The 9328-nt window shown below is 42.2% G+C and overlaps 1 long non-coding RNA gene across 1 annotated transcript in view; it reads left to right on the top strand.

Annotated features, from left to right (window-relative positions):
• The first annotated feature begins 1278 nt into the window (after positions 1-1278).
• The window catches only part of LOC112441992 (uncharacterized), a 52409-nt gene continuing 44359 nt past the window's right edge, over positions 1279-9328 (top strand). The window contains exons 1-2 of the long non-coding RNA XR_003029948.2: positions 1279-1467; positions 6403-6458. This is a non-coding gene — a long non-coding RNA (uncharacterized lncRNA). The remainder of the gene's footprint in view (positions 1468-6402; positions 6459-9328) is intronic.

Genomic DNA, 9328 nt, shown 5'->3' with positions numbered 1-9328 from the left:
TACTTATGTTATAAACCTAGAGTACATTACTACTTTCACTAATCAATTATATTTTTAAAGAGATTTAAAAATTAGGGGAAAAAATCTAATATACTTAATCATGTATGTACCACGTCTGGTGCTCTCCATTCATTCATTTGTAAGATGTGCATTTCCATCTGAAATCACTTTTTCCTTCCACCTGAAGGACTTTTCTCTTTCTTGTAGTGACAACATACTAGTAACAAACTCAGATTTTATATATATGAAAAGTCTTTTGAAAGATCTTTTTGCTGAGCTTAAAATTTTTCCTGTGAATGCTTTAAAGATGTCAATCCACGTGTTCCTTCTCTTTTTTTAATGAGAAGACTACAGTTATTATTAGTTTAGCCACAGACTGAATTGTGTGGTCCCCTGACCTCCAAGGAGAAGGCAATGGCACCCTACTCCAGTACTCTTGCCTGGAAAATGCCATGGACAGAGGAGCCTGGTAGGTTGCAGTCCATGGGGTTGGGGTCTCGAAGCGTTGGACACAACTGAACGACTTCACTTTCACTTTTCACTTTCATGCATTGGAGAAGGAAATAGCAACCCACTCCAGTGTTCTTGCCTGGAGAATCCCAGGGACGGGGAAGCCTGGTGGGCTGCCCTCTATGGGGTCGCACAGAGTCGGACATGACTGAACTGACTTAGCAGCCACCCTCCAAATTCCTATGGTGAAGCCAAATGTGACTTTATTTGAAGATAGGCATTTAGGAGGTAATTAAGGTTAATGAGGTCACAAGGGTAAAGTCCTTATCCCATAGGATTGGTGGCATTATAAGAAGAGGGAGATCTCTCTTTCTCTCTCTTCCCCTCCCTGTGTACATGCACAGGAGAAAGACCATGTAAGCACACAGCCAGGAAGCTGTCATCCACTAATCAGGAAGAGATCCTTCACCAGAATTCAACCATGCCCCCATGTGATCTCAAACTTCCAACTTTTAGAACTGGGAGAAAATTAATTTCTGTTATATAAGCTACCCAGCCTATGGCATTTTATTATAGCAGAGAGAACTAACAAATATATCCTAATTCTCCTACATGTAGAATTTCTGTTTTCTATTAGTAGTTCCCAGAAATTTGCCTATGTTATGCCTAATGTGGTTTCCTTAATGTTTTCTGCTTAGAGTTAACTGAATTTCTTGGATCTTAAGGTCTGTGTGGCGGCGACGGGGGCGCTCAAGCGCAGGCGGCTGCGACGGGCGCGCTTAAGCGCAGGCGCCTACCACGGGGGCGCTCAAGCGCAGGCGCCTGCCACGGGCGCGCTCAGCGCGGCCGAGAGGCGCCACCCCATGTCCGAGGTCAGGGGCAGCAGCCGGGAGGACCCCATGCCTGAAGGGCGGCAGCCAAGAGGAGTTACCCCACGTCCGAGGTCAGGGTCAGCGGCCGAGAGTACCAGATTGCCACGGCGGAGGAACGGCCGAGAGGAGCTACCCCGCATCCGAGGTCAGTGGGGGACGGCCGAGAGGAGATACCCAGCGTTGGGAGGTCAGGGGCGGTGATAAGAGGAGATACCCACGTCCGAGGTCAGGGGTGGCGATGAGAGGAGTTACCCCGTGTCCGAGGTCAGGGGCAGCAGCTGGGAGGAGATACCCCACGCCCCAAGCCTGAGGCCAGGGGCTGCGGGTAGGAGGAGCTACCCCACGCCCAAGGCCAGGGGCGGTGGCCCGGAGGACCAACCCCACGTCCAAGGAGCTGCGCGGGCGCAGGAGGGCCTAGAGGAGCTATCCCGTGTTGAAAGTCAGGAAGGGCAGCAGTGAGGAGATACCCCTCATCCAAGGTAAGGAGCAATGGCTGCGCTCTGCTGGAGCAGCCGTGAAGAGATACCCCACGCCCAAGGTAAGAGAAACCCAAGTAAGACGGTAGGTGTTGGAAGAGGGCATCAGAGGGCAAATACACTGAAACCATACTCACAGAAAACTAGTCAATCTAATCACACTAGGACCACAGCCTTGTCTGACTCAATGAAACTAAGCCATGCCCGTTGGGCAACCCAAGACGGGCGGGTCATGGTGGAGAGATTTGACAGAATGTGGTCCACTGGAGAAGGGAATGGCAAACCACTTCAGTATTCTTGCCTTGAGAACCCCCTGAACAGTATGAAAAGGCAAAATGATAGGATACTTAAAGAGAAACTCCCCAGGTCAGTAGGTGCCCAATATGCTACTGGACATCAGTGGAGAAATAACTCCAGAAAGAATGAAGGGATGGAGCCAAAGCAAAAAGAATACCCAGCTGTGGATGTGACTGGTGATAGAAGCAAGGTCTGATGCTGTAAAGAGCAATACTGCATAGGAACCTGGAATGTTAGGTCCATGAATCAAGGCAAATTGGAAGTGGTCAAACAATAGATGGCAAGAGTGAATGTCGACATTCTAGGAATCAGCTAACTGAAATGGACTGGAATGAGAGAATTTAACTCAGATGACCATTATATCTACTACTGTGGGCAGGAGTCCCTTAGAAGAAATGGAGTGGCCATCATGGTCAACAAAAGAGTCCGAAATGTAGTACTCGGATGCAATCTCAAAAACGACAGAATCTCTGTTCGTTTCCAAGGCAAACCATTCAATATCACAGTAATCCAAGTCTATGCTCCAACCACTAATGTTGAAGAAGATGAAGTTGAACGGTTCTATGAAGACCTACAAGACCTTTTAGAACTAACACCCAAAAAAGATGTCCTTTTCATTATAGGGGACTGGAATGCAAAAGTAGGAAGTCAAGAAACACCTGGAGTAACAGGCAAATTTGGCCTTGGAATACAGAATGAAGCAGGGCAAAGACTAATAGAGTTTTGCCAAGAAAATGCACTGGTCATAACAAACACCCTCTTCCAACAACACAAGAGAAGACTCTATACATGGACATCACCAGATGGTCAACACCGAAACCAGACTGATTATATTCTTTGCAGCCAAAGATGGAGAAGCTCTATACAGTCAGCAAAAACAAGACCAGGAGCTGACTGTGGCTCAGATCATGAACTCCTTATTGCCAAATTCAGACTTAAATTGAAGAAAGTAGGGAAAACCACTAGACCATTCACGTATGACCTAAATCAAATCCCTTATGATTATACAGTGGAAGTGAAAAATAGATTTAAGGGACTAGATCTGATAGATAGAGTTCCTGATGAACTATGGAATGAGGTTCGTGACATTGTATAGAAGACAGGGATCAAGACCATCCCCATGGAAAAGAAATGCAAAAAAGCAAAATGGCTGTCTGGAGAGGCCTTACAAATAGCTGTGAAAAGAAGAGAAGCGAAAAGCAAAGGAGAAAAGGAAAGATATAAACATCTGAATGCAGAGTTCCAAAGAATAGCAAGAAGAGATAAGAAAGCCTTCTTCAGCAATCAATGCAAAGAAATACAGGAAAACAACAGAAGAGGAAAGACTAGGGATGTCTTCAAGAAAATCAGAGATACCAAAGGAACATTTCATGCAAAGATGGGCTCGATAAAGGACAGAAATGGTATGGACCTAACAGAAGCAGAAGATATTAAGAAGAGATGGCAAGAATACACAGAAGAACTGTACAAAACTTACCTTCATGACCCAGATAATCATGATGGTGTGATCATTCACCTAGAGCCAGACATCCTGGAATGTGAAGTCCAGTGGGCCTTAGAAAGCATCACTACGAACAAAGCTAGTGGAGGTGATGGAATTCCAGTTGAGCTATTCCAAATCCTGAAAGATGATGCTGTGAAAGTGCTCCACTCAATATGCCAGCACATTTGGAAAACTCAGCAGTGGCCACAGGACTGGAAAAGGTCAGTTTTCATTCCAATCCCAAAGAATGCTCAAACTACCACACAATTTCACTCATCTCACATGCTAGTAAAGTAATGCTCAAAATTCTCCAAGCCAGGCTTCAGCAATATGTGAACCGTGAACTTCCTGATGTTCAAGCTGGTTTTAGAAAAAGCAGAGGAACCAGAGATCAAATTGCCAACATCTGCTGGATCATGGAAAAAGCAAGAGAGTTCCAGAAAAGTATCTATTTCTGCTTTATTGACTATGCCAAAGCCTTTGACTGTGTGGATCACAATAAACTGTGGAAAATTCTTCAAGAGATGGGAATACCAGACCACCTGATCTGCCTCTTGAGAAATCTGTATGCAGGTCAGGAAGCCACAGTTAGAACTGGACATGGAACAACAGACTGGTTCCAAATAGGAAAAGGAGTACATCAAGGCTGTATACTGTCACCCTATTTATTTAACTTATATGCAGAGTACATCATGAGAAACGCTGGACTGGAAGAAACACAAGCTGGAATCAAGATAGCCGGGAGAAATATCAATAACTTCAGATATGCAGATGACACCACCCTTATGGCAGAAAGTGAAGAGGAACTCAAAAGCCTCTTGATGAACGTGAAAGTGGAGAGTGAAAAAGTTGGCTTAAAGCTCAACATTCAGAAAACTAAGATCATGGCATCCAGTCCCATCACTTCATGGGAAATAGATGGGGAAACAGTGGAAACAGTGTCAGACTTTATTTTTCTGGGCTCCAAAATCACTACAGATGGTGACTGCAGCGATGAAATTAAAAGACACTTACTCCTTGGAAGGAAAGTTATGACCAACCTAGACAGCATATTCAAAAGCCGAGACATTACTTTGCCAACAAAGGTTCGTCTAGTCAAGGCTATGGTTTTTCCTGTGGTCATGTATGGATGTGAGAGTTGGACTGTGAAGAAGGCTGAGTGCCGAAGAATTGATACTTTTGAACTGTGGTGTTGGAGAAGACTCTTTAGAGTCCATTGGACTGCGAGGAGATCCAACCAGTCCATTCTGAAGGACATCAGCCCTGGGATTTCTTTGGAAGGAATGAGGCTAAAGCTGAAACTCCAGTACTTTGGCCACCTCATGCGAAGAATTGACTCATTGGAAAAGACTCTGATGCTGGGAGGGATTGGGGGCAGGAGGATAAGGGGACGACAGAGGATGAGATGGCTGGATGGCATCACTGACTTGACGGACGTGAGTCTGAGTGAACTCCGGGAGTTGGTGATGGACAGGGAGGCCTGGCGTGCTGTGATTCATGGGGTCGCAAAGAGTCAGACATGACTGAACAACTGATCTGATCTGAAGATCTGTACTCCTCAACATATTTTAAAAATTTTGGCCATTGTTTTTTCAAATAACTTTTCTGTTCCTCTCCCCAACCAAACCTTTCTGGGACTTTACTTACAAATATAGTGGGCTGCTCGACCTTGTTCTATAACTTACGGTGCCCTATTCACTTTATTCCAGTCTTTGTTCTGTTTTATTTCAATAGTTTCTATTTCTAGGTCTCCAAATTCACTATTTTCTTTTCTTCTGAAGTATCCCATCTATTGTTCACTCCATCTATGCTGTTTTTGCCTCAGGTATTGCGTATTTCATCTCTAAAAGTTCCATTTGGGTCTTTTTTATATCTTCCACTTATGATTTCCTCTATCTTCTTGAATATATTCAGTATTTTTATAGATTGATGTCCTTTTCTGCTAATTCTATAAATTGTAATTACATTTTATAAATATATTTTGTCCAGTTTTATATTTATTTAAGATGGGGATATAAACCCAATCCTTATGATACTATTGTGTTTAGAAGTGGAAGTCTCTCATATTGTTGGGACAATTGTTGAAGAGAGTTATCTGCTTTATGTCCTAAGGGTATAGGCAATAATTAATCAATTAGGAAAATACAAAAACTTATCACTGAGTTAATTCCAACTTGGTGAAAACTAGTGTTTGCTACAATTGAGCAAAAGCTATGATTAAACGATTAGGAACAGACATTGAGTATGTTTTGAAGGCTCTAAATGTTTGCTTTAAATACAATAAAACGTTTTTATATCATTGTTTTTCGTCTCATTTGATAAACCACCACAATCACTACATTTCCATAAGGCTGATGGCATTTCCTAAGTTTGTACTCTTCTGTACTTCAGAAATATGCCTATACTACTGGAAGTAGTCTCCCTGTTAGATTCCAGCCATTTGGGGATCTTCACTTGCAAATGCCTAGCCTAGTTTGCCTGCGGAAATCCTACAGATGGAGTTTACCAACTCTGGTTAGTATCTAATAAATGCTTAACATCTCTAGGCATATCCCAAAACTGATAAATGACAAGGGTGTTGTAAAACGCTTCCCTTTTTGCATAAAGCTCTATTACTTATTTGAGATAAAAGTACTTGCTTAATTACTTGCTATACGGTAACTTCTTTGGAGAAAGCAATATGTCTTGATGTATCACGTGCTCACAGAGCCTATGCTGGGCACATGATCAGTGCTGTGAATATTTGTAGAAACAAGTGAATAGACTGCTGTTTATACTGAATGGTGACAAGAAGCATCTTGATTGTTTTGCTCTTATCTTTCAGAGTCTACACACTTGTGAATTCTTACACTTTCAGCTGAGCATCGAAAAAATTGAAAGGTAATAAATATGACAAACTATTAACAAAACCTTAGATGTTGATGGTTATTGACAAAATGTTTTAGTCAGAGGCCCATCTGCAGTGGCCTATGAAAGCCAACATGCAAAATTTTAAAAGACCAGGTTACTAGCATCAGAATAAATTCCCAAAGGTGAATTCTTACCTTAAAGGCAAAACTTGACTCTGGTAGCATGAATTTTCATGGAAGCATACAAATTTAGCCCATCTTAGGATTATATGCATAATTAAGAGTCCTTCTTTTACACATTATTCTGTATTTCACAATTTAATTTTACAGAGGAGGAGACAGTAAACATTTTGGCACAGTCGTAAAATATCTGTGGAAATTTACTTGTCAGCAGCTGGCCACTGCTGTGTACTTTGTGTCCTTTTAGCCAAGCCCAAATTTGAAGGAAAATAACAGATGTTCAGTTAATCATTTTCCCGTGTGTGTGTGTGTGTGTGTGTGTGTGTGTGTGTGGCTGCCTTCCAAAGACATCAAACATAGGCATTGCTTACTGATGGCCATTATGTTCGGTTCCAGACTACTCAACTGGCAAAAATAAAGTCAATCCTACAGAGGGCATTTGGAAAATAGTTTATGACAAAAGTTCCAACAGCCATGTTCATCAGCAACTAGATCATAATTTATGTTGTGTGTTCTGGGAATAAACAATGATGCTAGGTAGCTGTGTGATCTTAAATGACTAACGTTAATGTGCTGCATGACTAGGGAAGTTAACCAATTGGTCTTTCCCTTTAGAAAGCTTGGTTCCACTATATTCTGTGGGTCATAGACATACTACAATGACTTCTGCATCTAATTTATTGCAATTATCTGTAAATCTAGATTTTACAGTTACATTAGTTAAATAACTATGTAACAGTTATTTCATCTTTTTCAATGTTAGAGACTTGCATGATACCTATGTAACAATTTGTTTTTTTAATTTATCTATTTTTGGCTGTGCTGGGTCTTCATTGTTACATGTGGGAGCTACCCTTCCTTGCATTACTTGCGTCTCTCACTGTGGTGGCCTTTCTCTTCTTCTAGAGCATGGACGGGTTCTGGAGCACCCAGGCTTCAATAGTTGTTGCACGTGGACTCAGTAGTCGTGATCCATGGGCTCTAGAGTGCTCAAGCTTAGTAGTTGTGGTGCATAGGCTTAGTTGCCCTGCAACATGTGGAATCTTCTCGGACCAGGGATTGGACATGTGTCCCCTGAACCGGCAGGAAGACTCCCAACCACTGGACCATCAGGAAAGTCCAAGTAACAGAATTTTAAATTAGTATTTCAATTTAGCATTCAAAGGCAACTAACTAGCTGATAACTCAGCCATATACATAACTATAATATTTATATAGGCCAAAATTACCTTAAGTGATTTGCAAACTTGATTCACACCTTGAAACAGGGTAGGATTAGGGCTAAATGAGTTATGACTGTGATATAATGAGTTCTACATTTGTCAAAGAAGCAGATGTTATTAAAATTAGTGTTTTCCACTTTAAAGTGGGTACCATAAAGACCACATTTATTTCAATTGTCTCACCATTCAGTTCAGCTCAGTTCAGTCGCTCAATCATGTCCAACTCTTTGTGATCCCATGGACTGCAGCACACCAGGCCTCCCTGTCCACCACCAACTCCCTGAGCTTGCTCAAACTCATGTCCACTGAGTAGGTGATACCATCCAACCATCTGATCCTCTGTCATCCCCTTCTCCTCCTGCCTTCAATCTTTCCCAGCGTCAGGGTCTTTTCCATGAATCAGTTCTTTGCATCAGGTGGCCAAAGAATTAGAGTTTCAGCTTCAGCATCAGTCATTCCAATGAGTATTCAGGACCGATTTCCTTTAGGATTAACTGGTTTGATCTCTTTGCAGTCCAAGGGACTCTCAAGAGTCTTCTCCAACACCACAGTTCAAAAGCATCAATTCTTCAGCTCTCAGCTTTCTTTCTATTCCAACTCTCACATCCATACAAGACTACTGGAAAAATCATAGCTTTGACTAGATGGACCTTTGTTGACAAAGTGTGTCTCTGCTTTTTAATATGCTGTCTAGGTTGGTCCTTTCTTCCAAGGAACAAGTGTCTTTTAATTTCATGGCTGCAGTCACCATCTGCAGTGATTGTGGAGCCCAGAAACATAATCTCTCACTGTTTGCATTGTTTCCCCATCTATTTGCCATGAAGTGATGGGAACGAAGGCCATGATCTTAGTTTTCTGAATGCTGAGTTTTAAGCCAGCTTTTCCACTCTCCTCTTTCACTTTCATAAAGAAGCTCTTTAGTTCTTCACTTACTGCCATAAGGTTGGTTTCATCTGCATATCTGGAGTTATTGTTATTTCTCCCGGCAATCTTGATTCCAGCTTGTCCTTCATCCAGCCCAGCATTTCTCATGATGTACTCTGCATATAAGATAAATAAGCATGGTGACAATATACTTGACGTACTCCTTTCCCTATTTAGAACCAGTCTGTTGTTCCATGTCCAGTTCTAACTGTGGCTTCCTGACCTGCATACAGATTTCTCAGGAGGCAGGTCAGGTGGTCTGGTATTCCTATCTCTTGAAGAATTTTCCACAGTTTGTTGTGACCCACACAGTCAAAGGCTTTGGCGTAGTCAATAAAGCAGAAGTAGATGATTTTCTGGAACTCTCTTGCTTTTTTGATGATCCAACAGGTGTTGGCAATTGGATCTCTGGTTCCTCTGCCTTTTCTAAAACCAGCTTGAACATCTGGAAGTTCATACTGTTGAAGCCTGACTTGGTGAATTCTGAGCATTACTTTGCTAGAGTATGAGGTGAATACAACTGTGCAGTAGTTTGAACATTCTTTGGCATTGCCTTTCTTTGGGATTGGAATGA

Source organism: Bos taurus, chromosome 17, assembly GCF_002263795.3.
Source record: "Bos taurus isolate L1 Dominette 01449 registration number 42190680 breed Hereford chromosome 17, ARS-UCD2.0, whole genome shotgun sequence".
NCBI lineage: Eukaryota > Metazoa > Chordata > Mammalia > Artiodactyla > Bovidae > Bos > Bos taurus.
Note: the sequence above shows the minus strand (reverse complement) of the source record. Positions and strands in the feature narration are given on the sequence as shown.